General features: G+C 39.1%; 2 protein-coding genes across 3 annotated transcripts in view; one reads left to right on the top strand and one right to left on the bottom strand.

Annotated features, from left to right (window-relative positions):
• Positions 1-12,791, bottom strand: part of AMPD3 (adenosine monophosphate deaminase 3) — a 319,382-nt gene extending 306,591 nt beyond the window's left edge. The window contains exon 1 of the mRNA XM_053673002.1: positions 12,616-12,791. The gene's annotated coding sequence lies outside the window, so the exon portion shown is untranslated. The remainder of the gene's footprint in view (positions 1-12,615) is intronic.
• SBF2 (SET binding factor 2) overlaps positions 1-14,944 on the top strand; it is a 392,309-nt gene that overhangs the window by 113,584 nt on the left and 263,781 nt on the right. The gene's annotated exons all lie outside the window — the stretch shown is intronic.

Here is a 14,944-nt window from a genome sequence, read left to right as displayed (position 1 = left end):
TTTTTCATTATTGAACTTGTGTCACTGGTATTATTAGAATGTGATTTCAACCTCTGGGACCATGCAGTTAGATTCAGGTGTATTACTAATTTTATAAAATTTTTTTGTGATTCATTTTATTCTGTGTAGAAATTTATCTCATATTGAGCTCATGACATTTTAGTTAAGACTGTATGTGTATTTTTATTTTTCTGTTTAATTTCCACATAATGTAAAAATAAATTATTTAGAACAATTGAACACTGAGAAAATTGGCGTATTATAAATGTTAAATTGATTCTGAATTACCAATTACTTTAATTTTACTTGATAATGTGGCAACTGTACATGTAGTTTGATTAATTTAGTCGCAGTTCAGTACATGACTGCTTTAGAGTAGTGAAAGACTCATTTGTAGGTTTTTCCCTTTTGCTGTTTGTGTCTTTGTGGCTTTCTTAGTGGCCTCAAATAAAGGCAGTGAAGAAATGTTTTATTTTTCTTCAAACATGTAAAATACATCTGGAAGAATAAATTCACATCTGGTTCGTGGATTTCCTCCATGGAGATGATCCAAATTCAGTGTCAAGATTGGAGTTTGTACTCACGGGTTTGCAGAATCTTGTGTGGAATTTGAAATATTTTGTTTGCAAGTAGTTGGGGAAACAATTGATTCAGATGTTTGTGTTAAGTTCTAATTTTAGATATATTTATCCCTCATTAAAAATAAAAAAAAGGTTTGTGCCTCATAATATAATCAAGTTACTTGTAAACACTGCTTACATCTCTCAAGATGTTTTATGTAATCGTTCTCAGACATTGTTTTATGAAAGTTTTATGAGAAATCAATTAAATTATTAGACTTAAAAGGTCATGATCATGGGTGATCCTGACCATTAGTAGAAATGTGAGAGAGGACCTCAAAAAACCTGGAATTTATTTATTAAAATCTATATATTTATTCTTACATGTTTAACTTTGGTCACCTTCAAAGTACTCCTCATTTGATGTAATGCACCTATTGAGACTTTTTTCCACTGCTCAAAACAGTTTTTTTACCTTGTTGATTTTGATACCTTTTAGTGCTTCTGTTGTTTTTTGTTTCACTTCTTTACATCAGCAAAATGTTTTCCTGTGAGGACTTTTTTCATTGAGGGGGGCAAAAAAAGTCACTTGGGGTGAGATCGGATGAATAGGGAGGGTGGGGCACAGGGGTCATGCCGTTTTTTTGGCCAGAAACTGCTGAACACTTAAATGTGGTGTGGGCAGGTGCTCTTGTAAATCACCCATCATGAAATGGGCAAACAAGTTGAAGGAGTCTGCAAAAAAAAATTCCCTGAAGTTCAACACAGCCTCCCACAATGCCAGCTGGTATACTGATACAAGATGGATTTCTAGAACGGTCACTTAGCAAGAAAGACTGTACTACAAGGAGCACACCCTCCAGAAGATTCCAGGGTTTTTTTGTGGTTTTTTTTTTTGTTTTTGGTCCCCTCTTGTGCCCCATTTGTGCCCCTCTTGTCCCCTCTTTGGTCCCCATTCTCTTACGTAGTATTGTGTACTCTCAATTATTCTGTCATACTTTATTGACTCTGTTTAGAAGTAACAACATTTTTGTAATTGTTGTGTTCTAAATGTCTGCCCAAATGGGATGTGTAAGTTTGGATTCTCAGAACACAGTGGTGTATGTACTGAGTCCCTCCCTCAGCCTCATGATGGCTTACAAACGTATTTGCATCTGAATGGAGTCCCTAGAGTAGCATAAAGTAGAAGCATTTATGAGCTCAATCCAAGAAGCATGTGAACTAAAAATATTATTGTCAGACTTTTATGAATTATTTGTCTTATGCATTGATACTGCCAAACCAGGCTCCTAGTCATGTGAGTTAAACTTGGTACACTAGAACAAATGGGTGTTGCTCATTAACGAGTATGCTGGGTATTTTTCCAGGATTATTTGTAGTCTTTTAGCATGTGATATATAATTTCACATATAATAAAGTTTATTTGTAGATAAATCTGTAGCCGTTTGCTTTCTTAGGTTTTTAACTTTAAACTTTCTGTGGAATAAATGCATTTTGCATATGTGTCTAATTTAGTGGTTTCTAAACAATATGGCAAGAACTTTAGTGTTTCAGCAGATTTTCCAATGCATCACCAAATTGTAGGTATTATATTAAGAGTCTTGGAAGGGACCGGCCCTTGAGCGTTCCTCTTTTACTACTTCTTTTAACTTTTACTACTTCTTTTTAGCTTCTTTTAACTTTTCCCAGTCTGGTCACTACAGTTTAAAATTTTGTTCTGGACAAGTGAGAAAGAAGTTGGGAACATTGACTTTTTGATCATACTTATACTGGTGTTACTGTGAGAAATCTGGTGTGTTGTGTTGGCACATCTCTATTACCATGTGCTTTTACAAACTTCTTTGATGTTCTGTGCTCCTTACTTTTGGTTCAGGTGGCCTGTGGCTAATAGTACCTTGTGGTTACTGAATGAATGCTTCATTCATTCATTTACCTTTTCATATATTCATAATTTATTGATACATAGACTCTTCTGTACATATGTATATTTAACTTTTAAAAGTATTTCTTGAGTTCTTTGTAGCAGGTATTGTTCAGAGTACTAATTTCAAGCTTTGTACGTTTTTACTGTTCTCTCCTTGTAGGTAGTGGGACTCCCTCCTCAGTCTCTGTCATTTATTGGATTGGATTTATCAGTTGTGTTCTTTCTCAATTCCATGTCTTTTCAAAACCCTTTCCCTTTATGTTCCTTGGAATTTGTCAACGCTTATTTTGGTCAACATTATTTGATGGTTCTATTTTGAGACTCAGATGTGAAGTGATGATGTTATTGTTGCAAAGGGTATACGTTAGTAACTTTTAACATACCCATGAAGCCACCACCACAATCAGGATAATGGACATATCCATTGCTTCAAATTTTTTTCATGCCCTTTCATAACCCTTTCTCCTCATCTCTCCCCATCCCCAGACAATCACTATGTATTTTTAGTGGGTTGAATGGTAGCCTCCCCAAAAATAGTTCACTTGGAACCTGTGAATTTGACTTTATTTGGAAGACTTAATCAAGAATCTGGAGATGAGCTTATTTTGCACTAGAGTGGGCCCTCAATCCAATGACAAGTGGAATTATAAGAGAAAGAGAGAAGACGGAGAGGAGGTGATGCAATGGAGGTAGAAATTGGAGTGATGCTTCTGTCAGCCAAATATTGTGAAGCATTGCTGGCAAGAGACATAGAATAGGTTCTTCTTCAGACCCTACCTAAGGATCCAACACCTTGATTTTGAACTCTGGCCTTCAGAACTGTGACAGAATAAATTTCTGTTATTTTAAGCCACCAAATTTGTGGTGATTTGTCATAGCAGCTCAATAAAACTACAAAATTAGTTTATATTTTTCTTGAACTTTGTAAAAATGGAGTCGGTATGCTTTTTTATCTGGATTCTTTCACTCAACGTATTTATTTTGAGTTCCATCTTTGTTGTTGCATGTATTAGTAACTTGCCTTTTTTTGCCATACAGTATTCTAATGCATGCATATCCCACAATTATTTGATTAATTCACTTGTTGAACATTTGGTTATTTCCAGTTTTTGACTATTATAAATAAAGTTGCAGTGAACATTTGTTTTATGTTTTTGTGTGGACATGTTTTCATTCTCTTGGATAAATTTTTAGAGTTGAATGACTGGGTATATTTAACAATGTACATATATTTACTGAACTTTTTTTGTTTTTTATTGAAGTTATTGGGGTTACATTGGTTAATAAAATCATATAGGTTTCAGGTGTACAATTCCATAACACATCATCTCTATATTGTATTGTGTGTTCACCACCCCAAGTCATATCTCTTTCCATCACCATTTATTACCCATTTATCCTCTCCGCCTCTCCCCACCCCCATTTTCCTTATAGATAGGGATTGGGTTTGTTTTGCTTAATTTCTTCACCATTTTCACCCAGTCCCCAACCCCTCCTCTCTGAGCTATGAGTCTCTTTCTGTTTTGTTAGTTTAAGTGATTATATTCCACATACAAGTGAAATCATACTGTTATTTCACTTAGCATAATACTCTTCAGGTCCATCTTTCTGTTGCAAAAGGTAAGATTTCCTTCTTTTTTGTGGCCAAGTAGTATTCCATTGTGTAAATGTACCACAGCTTTTTTATCCACTCATTTACTGATGGGCACTTGGCTGTTAATCTTGGTTATTGTAAATAGCACTACTATGAATATAGGGGTGCATATATTCTTTTGAATTAGTGTTTTGGGTTTCTTTGGATAAACTCCCAATGTTTACTTAATTTTTTTTTATTTTATTTTTAAAGATTTGATTTATTTACTTTTAGAAAGGGGAAGGGAGGAGAAAGAGAGGGAGAGAAACATCAGTGTGTGGTTGCCTCTCGTGCACCCGTTACTGGGGACCTGGCCCACAACCCAGGGTGTGCCCTGACTGGGAATCAAACAGGTGACCCTTTGATTCGCAGGCTGGCACTTAATCCACTGAGCCATACCAGCTAGGGCTATCTAACTTTTTAAAGAAATATTTTGAAGTGTTTGTTAAGAAACATTGTATCACTGTCTGTGTGTGCAGTAGTAGCATATCAGAGTCTCCCAGTCCCCGTGCTGCCACACCTTGACCAACTCTTGGTAGGGTCAGTTTTTTCAATTTTAACTGTTGCATTGGTGGGTAGTGGCATCCCATTGTATTCTAATTTTCACTTCCTTAACAACATAATATTGAACAGTTTTTTTATGTGCTACTTTGCCATCCGTGTATGTTATTTGGTAAAGTATGTGTTTAGAGCCTTAGCCCATTTTTTAAATTGTATTTTTTCTTATTGATTATGGAGATTGTAAATAATTTTTCTAGATACAAAGCCTTCATTAGGTATATCATTTGTAAATATTTTTTCTCAATCTGTGTCTTGTGTTTTTATTCTTTTATAAGTATCTTTCAAAGAACAGATATTTTTAAATTTTTAAAAATATTTATTTATTTATTTATGTTTAGAGGGGAAGGAGAGAGGGAGAGAAACATCAATGTATGGTTGCCTCTAGTGCATCCCCTGCTGGGAAGTGGCCTGCGGGGAACTGGCTTGCAACCCAGGCATGTGCCCTGACTGGAAATTGAACTGCGATCCTCTGGTTCGCAGACCTGCGCTCAATCCACTGAGCTATACCAGCCAGGGCAGATATTTTTAATTTTAATAAAGTGCAATTTTATGAATTTTTATATTACCTGGGTTATTTTTGTATCATATATCTCAGAGATCATTGCCTAATCAATGTAACAAAGGTTATTCTTCTGTTTTCTTCAATTTTTAAAATTTCAATAGGTTTATTGAGATACAATTTACATATAATAAACTACACATTTGAAAAGTATATATATATAAAATGAAACTACCACAGTGGAATAATGATTGTATTTCTCACCCCTAAGTATTTCCTGTTGCTCCTTCGTAATTCTTCAGTCCCATCCTTCCCTAAACCCTCCCTCCCTCCCACTACCACTTACCTACTTTTTATCACTGTGGATTTAGACAGCAGTTTCTAGAGTTTTATATAGATTGGAATCATATACTATATATTTTGTTTGGCTTATTTCAGTCAACACATTTATTTTGAGATTCATGTTGTATCATGTATTAATCTGCTCCCTTTTTTCCTTCTGAGTAATATAAAGTGTATAGATATACTGTTATTTGTTTATCCACTTATCTGTTCGTGGATCTTTGGGTTGTTTTTAGTTTTTGGCGATTACAAATAAAACTGCCATGAACATTTAAAATTATTTGGACATAAGCTTTGTTTCTTCTCTTGGGTAAAATGTCAGTAGTGGAATGGCTGCATCAGATGGCAAGTGTATGTTTACCTTTAGGAGGAAAGAACTTTTCTCCAAAGTGGTTATATCATTTTATTTTTTCACCATCAGTTTATGTGAATTTTTTATATTTTTAAATTTTATTTAGTTATTTTTCAAGTACAGTTTTTTGTCTATTTCTCCCATCCCAGCCACCCTGCCCTGTGCTCCCCACCTCCCTCCCATTTCCTCCCCCTCTTTTTAAAAAATTTTATTTAGTTATTTTTCAAGTACAAGTGCATGTGAACTTTAAAAAAATTTTTTATTTATTTATCTTTAGAGGGGAAGGGAAGGAGAGAGGGAGACAAATATCGATGTATGGTTGCTTTTCGTGCATCCCCTGCTGGGAACTGGCCCCTGCTGGGAACTGGCCTGTAACCCAGGCATGTGCCCTGACTGGGAATTGAACCATGATCTTTTGGTTCATAGGCCCATGCTCAATCCACTGAGCTACACCAGCCAGGGCAGTGTATGTAAACTTTTAATTCCCTCATATCTCACCAACACTCCTCTTTTTTATAGTTAGGCTCTTTTTTTTTTTTATGTTGATTCCTCTTTTTTAAAAAAAATTGGTGGTGATTTCTTTGTCTATTTTAGCTGACTCCTTTTGTTTGTTTCTGCATATTAGATTGATCTTCTTTGACTCCCTGTCTTCGTGGGGTGGCCTTCTGTGGTTGGACTCCTGTGGGACTCAGTGGTACAGTCTTCTTGATCTCCTGAGCTGGGTGCTCTAGGGATGCCCTTTCTGCAGTTTATGTGGCTGTCTTGTTGTAATTGAGTTTTGATTGTTGTTGGCTTGTTTGTTGATGGGTTCTCTCCTCTGGCTGGCTGACTGACACTCATGGCGCCCACCACATCTTGTGTGTAGTTATATAGGTGCTGGCAGAACACGACAGAATGACTGAGAAAACAAAACCCGTACCAGCAAAAAACACCCCCATCAGAACAGCAATATCAATAGCGAATGAGCAAAAGATTAATAAAGGTGGAAAGTGAATAAAAATGTTTAGTAAAGGAAAAAAGAATATGAGACGAATAAAGGAAAGTAAATGATTTTGAGAGGGTAGAAGGAGGAGAGCTAATAAGCACAGGGATTAGAAACAAGGTGATGAAAGGGAGAAAACAGAATGTAAATAAAAATGGTAAGGAAGAGTACAAAATGGAGTAAGAAAAGGGAAGATTATAATTTATGTTTGAATTTTAAAAAGTAGTGAATAAAGGAACAGAATTGAAGGAGAAACAACAGCACCAGCAATATCAACAATGAAGAGGGAAGATTAATGAGGGTGCAAAGAGAATGAGAATACTACAGGAAGGAGAAAAAAGAATATGTGGTGTCTACAGGAAGGAAGAATGATTTTCGAGAGGATAGAGGGAAGAGACATAGTAACAGTAAGTAATAGATACTGTGCTAAGAAAGGGAAAAAATAAAATTTCAAACAAGAAAAAGAAGAAAGCCCTGGCTGGCATAGTTCAGTGGATTGAGCATAGGCCTATGAAGCAAAGGGTTGCCGGTTCAGTTCCCAGTCAGGGCACATGCCTGGGTTGCAGGCCAGGTCCCCAGTAGGGGACACATGAGAGGCAACCACACATTGATGTTTTTCTCCCACTTTCTCCTTCCCATCCCCTCTCTCTAAAAATAAATAAATAAAATAATTTTTTAAAAAGAAGAAAGAGCAGGAGGAAGGCAAAATGGAGTAAGGGGAAGAGTATATTATGAGATTTGAAAGTAAAAAATAGTGAACAGATAGGAATAAAATTGAGGAAATACAACAACCACATTATCAACAACAAATGAGCAAAGGTTAATAACAGTAAAAAGAGAATAAGTATTATAAGAAAGTGAAAAAGAATGTGTGATGACTAAAAGACAAAAATGATTTTGAGAGGGTAGAGGTTGGAGAAATAAGAAGGATAAGGAACAGAAACAAGGTGTAGAAAGGGAGAAAAATAAAATTTAACATGAGAATAAGAAAGAGAAGGAAGAAGGCAAAATGGAGTAAAAGCAAGGGAAAAGTAAAACAGGAGATTTTAAATAAAAATAAAATCTAAAAAAGTAAAATAATAGGATAAAATTGAAGAAAAAGAAAAATGTTAAAAAGTGATGCAAGAGAAAAAATATCATAAGTACTGAAAAAGAATTAGGTAGGATTCATCTCAGTAGAGTTTGGTGTTTGCCTGTTGTCTTCTCATTCTGAGTTGAGCTCTGGTAATGTCAGGTGGTGTCCCTGTCTAGCTCTGCACAGCCTGTTTGAGGCTCCAAGCAGCCCACAGTTTGTGGGTGTCTCCTTCAGGCTTGGCTGCATCCAGGCTAGTCCGTGCTACTCTACCCTGTTAGCTTTTTATCATTGCGAGGCCCAGGGGAGGGTCATCTAATGTCCAGCAGCACCACAGGTACCACCTCCATCTGCCTCTAGAGGGGGCTTCTGGTGCAATTGGGAGGGTGGGATGCCTGGATCTCCCCTGGGAGGCTCTATTCAGTCTTCAGTGAAGATGGTGGGTGTGTTCCCCTACCCTTGTGCTACACGTCTTGGTGTGAGCCAGATTATTTCCAATAATGTATAGTTTCTGATGAATTAGCTGTCCTTTTCATGTTAGGGGTCAGTGTGTGTAGAGGGTCTGCTCTTTCCTACTTGGTGCTGATGGCAGCTCAGTGTAAGAGCCGAGGCTGGACAGGACCCTGAATTCCTCTTGCTGTGCCAATTTCTGCACTCTCAGCCCAGCTGGTTTCAGTGAAATAGGTCCTGAGGAACCAGCGTGTCTGGCTGCAGCTGAAAAAAGTTCAAAGGCCTCCCTTAGCATTTCCCTTTCTTTCCCCTGCAGGAATGTGCCTAGCAGGGATTCTTGAGCCTGGCTTGACTGTCCTGCAGAACTTCCCCATTGGATGTAGTGCTTGCAATCCTGCAGGAGCACGTGCTGGGCACTCTTTCCCTTCCCAGAGGCTTTTACACTGCTGAGGGAGGGAGGTCTGCCTGTCCGCAAAGAACCTCAGGGGTTCAACTCTTGCCCATCTAACTCCCAGCCCACTGCCCTTGCAGGAGACTCAGTTCCTAACTCTCCTGTCTGTTCTGTGTAGCTCTCGGCTTGGTAGCCACACCGGGTAGGGTCCCAGCAATCCTTTTGTTGTGCCCCTTTCCGAACTCCCTGCCCAGATGGGTTCAGTGGGAATAAACTGTGCTTTCAATCTGGTCTGTGCTGGCAGAGCAGCTTCACGCAGGGTCCCTGTTCAGCATACTTCAGCTGTCCTTTTCTTTTCTATTTTTAAAATATATTTTTAATATTTATTTATAGAGAGAAAGGAAGGGAAGGAGAAAGAGTAGAAGAGAAACATCAGTGTATGGTTGCCTCTTATTTGTCCCCTGCTGGAGACCTGGCCTGCAACCCAGGCATGTACCCTGACTGGGAACCGAACCAGCGACCCTTTGCTTCACAGGCCTGTGCTCAATCCACTGAGCTACACCAGCCAGGGTCAGCTGTCCTTTTCAAATATCTCTATGTGGCACTTACACTGCAGCACTGAGTCACTGCCTCACCACCACCTCCCTTCAAAGCAAAAAGTCTCTCTTGGTCACGGCTGGCTGCAGCCTACTGATGCCTCCAACTGACCCATGTGTGGCCCCCTGATCGTTTTAGGAGATAGAGTCCCTATTGGCACTGTTCCAGTTGGCACTGCAACTATAGGTGTGCTGCTCACTATGTGTGCCTATCCTGGATCTCACAGACTTCACATATCCTCCCAAGTCATTTCCAATTAGGGTTGGGTCAGTCCATGTACAGGACTAGGGCCCCCTTCCCTGGTAGGGGAGGGAGCTACAATGCTGTGATTTCTCCCTGGTCTCTCTGCTGATGCAGGCACCACACACAGGGTATTTCCCCTTCAACTTATAAAACCCCTTACCAGATGGTATGAAGCTACTTCTGTACTCCTTGACTTCAAAACTTCGTATCAGCTAAGATTCCATTGATTGTTCAGGTTTCTTGTGGGAAGATCAGCTGAAAATCCCAAGTTGGGGGCAAGAGCAAGTGGACTTAGCTTCCATCTACAGGCCGTCATCTTCCACCAGTCGTGGCGCAGCTTGTTTATCTACTGATGGGCACCTGGGCTGCCTCCATAGGTTGGCTATAGTAAATAATGCTGCAGTGAACACAGAAGTGCATGTATTCTTTTGAATTAGCGTTTCAGGTTTCTTTAGATAATTCCCAGAAGTGGAGTTGCTGGGTCATAAGGCAGTTACATTTATAATTTTTTGGGTACCTCCATACTGTTTTCCACTGTGGCTGCACCAGTCTTCATTCCCACCAACAGAGCATGAAGGCTCTGCTTCTTCACATCCTCGTTTGTTGATTCAGTGCGTTGTCTTTCCATTTTGTTGATAATTTTATTATCCATTGTCACCTCCATAAATTCAGCAAAAAAGGAAACATTTACTTTGAAGGAACTTTTTATTTTATTATGTCTTGTGTCATAAAAGGGAAAAGCCAATAAAATAGTATTCATGAATTCTACACACATACACACAAAGACTTAAAACCATAAAACTCCTAGAAAAAAACATTAGGAGCAGGTTCCTTGATATTACTCTTCATGGTGACTTTTTGGATTTGACACCAAAGACAAAGGTAACAAAAGCAAAAATAGACAAGTAGGACTATATCAAACTAAAAGACTGCATAGTAAAGCAAACCATCAACAAATGAAAAGAAACCTACCAAATGTGAGAAAATATTTGTAAACCATATATTCAATAAGGGGTTAATACCCAAAATATATGAAGAGCCTATATAGTTCAGTAACGTAAAACCAAACCATCTGATTTAAACAGTTGTCAGAAGATCTGAATAAACAGGTATATGGAATAATGTTCAACATCATTAATCATCAGGGAAGTGCATGTGAAAACCACAATGAAATATCATCATATTAGAATGGCTATTAAGAAAGCAAGAAATAGGAAATGCTGGCAAGGGTGGAAAAAAGGGAACCCTTGTTGGTGGGAATGTAAATTAGTGCAGCCACTATGGAAAACAGTATGGAGGTTGAAAAAAATAAAATATAGAAATACCATATTATTCAGATATTCTACTCTGGGTATTTATCCAAAGAAAATGAAAACACTAATTCAAAAAGATATATGTACCCCTGTGTTCATCCCAGCATTATTTATAGTAGTCAAGATATGAACACAATATAAGTGTTTACCGGTGGATTAATGGATAAAGAAAATGTGATATATATGATATAGAATACTACTCAACCACAACAATTAAGAAATCTTGCCATTTGCAAAAACATGACTAGGCCTTAAGGGTATTATGCTAAATTAAATAAGTCAGAGAGAAAAAAGCAAATACTGTATGATTTCACATATTTGTAGACTCTAAATGAAATAAATAAACAAGGAAGAAAAAACAAATCAGAACAAAACTCAGATATGGAGAACAGATTGGAGGCTATGCAAAATGAGTGAAAGGGATCAATTGTATGGTGACAGATGGCGATTAGACATGAAACTAATACAACGTCATATACCAATTACCTTAATTTAAAAAAAAGTGAGTTCAGATTTTTCATGGACTAAAAGAATATCAGATTCCTGCTGCTTCCATCATTCCAAAGTATTTCTCATGTAGTGATACCATGTTCATGTTGTACAAAGACTAGCACAATTTTTTTACTTTAAGAAGATTGTCATGGGCCAAGATAGAGGTATGGGTAGATACACTTTGCCTCCTCATACAACCAAAAGAATAACAACAACCAATTTAAAAACAAAAAAACAGAACTGCCAAAAAAGCGAACTGTATGGAAGTCCGACAACTAAGGAGTTAAAGAAGAAGCATTCATCTAGACTGGTAGGAAGGGCAGAGAATGGGCAGCCAGGGTAGAGGGGACTTGCTGCAAGGCAGCAGCTGGAGGACTGGGGAGGGCAAGGCAATTGCTAGCAGACCAAGCAAGGTGGCGGCTGGTGGACTGGGAGGAACAACTGGGGAGTGAGACAGACTGTGCAACCCAGGGTCCCAGCAGAGGGAAATAAAGCCTCAAAACCTCTAACCGAAAAAAATTTATGGGAGTTGAGGTGGCAGGAGAACTCTCAACTTCACAGGACAATTTGTTAGAGAGACTCACACAGTCCTAAAAGGTACACAAACCCATTGAACCAGGAATCAGCATCAGAAGAGTCCAATTTCCTGTGGGTAGCAGAAGAAGTGACTGAAAGCTAGCTGAAAGCTGAGCAAGCAGTGTTGTTCCCTCTCAGACGCCTCCCCCACATACAGCACCACAAGGCAGAAACAGGGTTTGCCCCGCCCTGGTGAATACTTAAGGCTCCGCCTCTTACTGTATAACAGGCGCGCTAGGACAAAAAATATGGCCCAAATGAAAGAACAGATCAAAGCTCCAGAAAATATTCAACCAAGCCATTAAGAGATAGCTAACCTATCAGATACAAAGTTCAAAACACTGGTAATCAGGATGCTCACAGAAATGGTTGAATATGGTCGAAAATTAGAAGAAAAAAATAAAGGCTATGCAAAGTGAAATAAAGAAAAATATAGCTGACTTCCGCCAAGATGGAGGTTTAGCTGGATGTGCCTGCCTCCTCACACAACCAAGTTTAGGGACAACTAAATATTAGCATCACAAAACACAACCAGAACACGGAAAACTGAACTTTTCGGAAGTCCGCTAACAACAAATTCTTCAGCCTGACCGGTAAGGGGCGAAACCGGCGTCGGGTGAGGACTTACAAAGGAGGGCTCGGTCGGACCGGGCGCGGAATCCAGACGCGCGAATCCCGTCGCGCGGGTTCCAAACCCAGGATTGGACCTAGTGAGCCACCGAGCAGCCCACCGGGGGAGCGACACAGTGGGGAGGCGGTGGCAACGAGTTGACTGTGGTTGCCTGGTTGCGCGCGAGTGAGGGAGTGAGCGGTTGGACCGGCTCGGCGGCGGCGGCAGCTGCGGCGGCGCGCCATTTCACGCTCTGACCACGCCCCCACATACAGCGTCACAACCCAGCGACCTGGGAGTCCAAGGCACCGCTTCTCCCACTTAAAGGGCCAGAACAGACCAAAAATGTCGCAGGCAGAACTCAAAGCCCCAGAGATAAATCTAAATGACGAAGAAATAGCAAAACTCTCAGACGCACAGTTTAAAACACTGGTCATCACCTTCCTCACAGATCTGGTGGATTACAGCCACAAATTAGAGAAACATATGGAGGCTAAATTAAGGGAAATGAATGGAATTCCACAGGAATCCCATAGAGATGAAAAGGAAACTGGGACTCAAATCAATGCAGTGGACCAGAAGAAAGCAAATAATGGACAAACAGAAAAGAGTCAAGGAGCAAGAATTCAAAGAAATGAGGAGAGTCTTAGGAACCTCCAGGACATCTTTAAACGCTCCAATATCCGAATTATAGGGGTACCAGAAGGGGGAAAGACACAACCACCAGTGGAAAAACTATTTGAACAAATAATAAAAGAAAATTTCCCCAATCTGGCAAAGGAAATAGACTTCCAAGAAATCCAAGAAGCCCAGAGAGTACCAAAAAAGTTGGACTGAAGAAGAAACACACCAAGGCATATCATAATTACATTAGCCAAAATTAAAATGAAGGAAAGAATCCTGGAAGCAGCAAGAGCTAAGGGGACAATCACCTACAAAGGAGTCCCCATCAGGCTGTCAGCAGATTTCTCAAAAGAGACCTTACAGGCAAGAAGGGGCTGGAAAGAAATATTCCAAGTCATGAAATCTAAAGACCTACAACCAAGATTGCTCTACCCAGCAAAACTCTCATTTAGAACGGAAGGACAGATAAGGTGCTTCTCAGATAAGACCAAATTCAAGGAGTTCATCATCACCAAGCCCTTATTATATGAAATGTTAAAGGGACTTATCTAAGAAAAAGAAGTTAAAGAAACATGAACAGTGAAAGAACAATAAGCTCACAGTTATTAACAACCACACCTAAAACGAAAGCAAACTAAAAGGACAGCTAGAGCAGGAGTGGAAACATAGAAATGAAGATCTCAAGGAGGGTTAGCAACAGGGGAATGGGAGGAGGAGATGGGGGGAGAAGGTACAGAAAACAGGTAGCATAGACAGTAGATAGAAAATAGATGGGGGGGGGCGAGAATAGTTTGGGAAATATAGAACCTAAAGGACTTGAGACACATGGACATAAACTAAAGGGGGGTAATGGTGGGGTTGGGGGGGCAGGGTGGAGGGGAATGGAGGGGGGAGTAGAACAACTGTAACAGCATAATCAATTCAAAAAAATAAATAAATTTAATTTAAAAAAAGAAAAGAAAAATATACAATCAACAGTGACAGGAAGAAACCGGGACTCAAATCAATGGTTTGGGGCAGAAGGAAGAAAGAAACATTCAACCAGAATAGAATGAAGAAACAAGAATTTAAAAAATGAGAAGAGGCTTAAGAACCTCTGGGAAAACCTCAAACTTTTCAACATCTGAATCATAGGGGTTCCAGAAGGAGAACAGGAAGAGTAAGAAATTGAAGACTTATTTGAAAACATAATGAAGAAAAACTTCCTCAATCTGGCAAAGGAAACAGACTTCTAGGAAGTTCATGAAGCTCAGAGGGTCCCAAAGAAGTTGATCCAAGGAACCACACACCAAGGCACATCATGGCACATCATAATTACATTACCCAAGATTAAAGATAAGGAGAGAATCATAAAAGCAGCAAGAGAAAAGGAGACAGTCACCTACAAGGAAGATCCCCTAAGGGTATCAGCTGATTTCTCAAAAGAAACCTTACAGGCAAGAAGGGGCTGGAAAGAAGTACTCAAAGTCATAAAAGCCAAGGACCTCCAACCAAGATAGGCTGGACTCTATCCAGCAAAACTATCATTTAGAATAGAAGGGCAGATAAAGTGCTTCTCAGATAAGGTCAGGTTAAAGGAGTTGATCATCACCCAGCCCTTTTTATATGAAATGTTAAAGGGACTTATCTATGAAAAAAAAGAAGATCAAAAACTATGAACAGTAAAATGACAACAAACTCACAACTATCAATAACTGAACCTAAAAAAAGCAAAAGCAAAAAC

The sequence above is a fragment of the Artibeus jamaicensis genome, unplaced genomic scaffold, assembly GCF_021234435.1.
Source record: "Artibeus jamaicensis isolate MK-2021 breed Jamaican fruit bat unplaced genomic scaffold, CSHL_Jam_final contig_797, whole genome shotgun sequence".
NCBI lineage: Eukaryota > Metazoa > Chordata > Mammalia > Chiroptera > Phyllostomidae > Artibeus > Artibeus jamaicensis.
This window is presented reverse-complemented; position numbering and strand designations above follow the sequence as displayed.